This window comes from Mastomys coucha, unplaced genomic scaffold (assembly GCF_008632895.1).
Source record: "Mastomys coucha isolate ucsf_1 unplaced genomic scaffold, UCSF_Mcou_1 pScaffold17, whole genome shotgun sequence".
Classification (NCBI taxonomy): domain Eukaryota; kingdom Metazoa; phylum Chordata; class Mammalia; order Rodentia; family Muridae; genus Mastomys; species Mastomys coucha.
In genome coordinates, this window is record NW_022196899.1 from 15132812 (window position 1) to 15135010 (window position 2199).

Sequence of the window (2199 nt, forward strand, 5' to 3'; positions counted from 1 at the left end):
ACGCTATTAGTAAACTGTAGACTAGGGTCCCAACATAAGTATCCGACTCAGAAGTTTGAGCTTAGTCACAATGTGATACGAAACTTAGAGCAGATTCTAAAGGGTTTGTTGTCTTGCATCCCTTGGTTATGACGCACAGTATTATACAGATGTGGAAGGTGCTATAGTACAGATAGCACCTGGTACTGGTATTGAGTACATCTCTCTTGCAGCTCCTTGAGGACTTTTTTCCTGTTTGTAACCCATGTACCCTTCTATTAACCCATGGTAGCTGTCAATTAACACTAGAGAAATGAGAAAGTCGGTTTATCACTAAGTCTCTAGCCCCAAACTTCCGCTTTATTTTGAAGGGCCATAGTCATGCTTTTTCAGTCTAGACAGATTTGCTGATTTTTGAACACATAGCAGGTTCGCTGGAAATCTTTTCTCTCATATCAAACCATTGATTATTGTGAAATATATATTTATGAATATGTGATCACTGCAAGCAGAGATCTCAGATCTGTATTGCTGGAGAAAACCATATTGCTTAAGACATATTTAAAAAGTACACCTCAGGGCTGGAGAGATGGCTCAGCGGTTAAGAATACCAACTGCTCTTCCAGAGGTCCTGAGTTCAATTCCCAGCAACCACATGGTGGCTCACAACCATCTGCAATGAGATCTGATGCTCTCTTCTGGTATGTCTGAAGATAGCTACAGTGTACTCATTTATACAGAGAATCAATAAATCATTTTAAAAAAGGGACACCTCAATGATAGAAATATTTTGCATGCAAAAGATTTTAGATTAAATACTGTTCTCATAAAAATAATTATATTAACCTTGTTTTTTAAAGACCTGCTTTTATTTTTATGAGTATGTGATGTCCACAGAAACCAGAAGAGAGGGACAAAATAAAATGGTGCTAGGAATAAAATTCAGGGCTTCTTGGAGATCAGGAAGTCGTCTTAAACACTGATCCATTTCTCCAACTTCTAAAACCTTCTGTCTACTATTATACTCTGCCATTGATATTGTATCTAGACAGCTTTAGTGTGTTCACAACCAATATGTAATCCACTCACAAAGAAGTAGGGAGATATCTGAAATATACTGAAGATAAAATCATGCTCCGCTTGGCCTTCAGATGACCCCAGAAGCAGAGTTAATTCATTGGCTGAGTTTCACTCTCTTTTGTATTTTTTTTTTAACCACTGTCAAAAAGAACCTTAATTCTTTGTGTAGCCTTACGCTTTCTTACCAGCTGTCTTTGGAACAGGTACTTTCTGGCTGGGGTCTTCTGACGTTTCTGACCTTTAGCAGGAGGTGCTGCCTTCTGGCCTGCAGCCTTCTTGCCTGGCCCTGTGGCCTTCTTGGCTGGGACTTTAGCTTTAGCAGCTGACGCCGCGGCCCCCGCCCCCACCCCCAACAATGGCGGCTTTAGCAACAGCTGCTTTTTTAGGACACACTTTCAGGATAGCAGCTCTTTGAAGTTTCTTTACTTCAGTCTTGATTATTCTGTTTCTCATTTTCTTTGCCTTCATAACTTTGAAACGATCAAAGTCTGTCATCTTGGCTTTCCTTTCTCTGGCATCAATTTTCTTGGCCCATCTTGTAGCTGCCCATTTCGTATTGATGTCTGGCTTCTTCTCCCAAGCTTTTCGTACATACTTCTGGCGGGCACTGTGTGGGAACTTGAGGATGAAGTCAGTGAGCTGCATGCATTTGAAAGGCATGGCCTGTCTCCTCACCCGAGTACAGGGTCCATCCACTAAAGCCCTGTTCTGATCAATCACATCTCCAATTGCGACCAGCTTTCCAGCATGGGGCCCAAAGAATATGTCGGCCACCCGGCCAACCTCCACGTAACGCCTGAACACCATGTTGGCGGCGCTCAGCGAGAAGAGCTCTTTTGTATTTTTTTATTTGAACATTCTAGTTATCTTTTTTTTTTTTTCATTTATGATACTTGTAGTTTTTCCTGTGAGGAGTAAATCCTAATAGAGACTCTTAGTATTTCTGAATTTCTATACTACTGTATTCATTTGGATGAGCAAACAGTAACAATATCTGTCAGTTATTCCTTTTTTATGCAGTTATCATTTACAAATACAGAAATAGCCTTTATATATGGTAAATGTATAAAGTTCCTTCTCGTTTCCTCATGTAGCAGATGGAAACAAATACGGAGACCTACAAACAGATATTATACAAAA

The 2199-nt window shown here is 40.2% G+C and overlaps 1 pseudogene; it reads right to left on the reverse strand.

Annotated features, from left to right (window-relative positions):
- Nucleotides 1-1230: 1230 nt before the first annotated feature.
- On the reverse strand, nucleotides 1231-1884 carry LOC116094752 (annotated as a pseudogene).
- Between the last annotated feature and the right edge of the window lie 315 nt (nucleotides 1885-2199).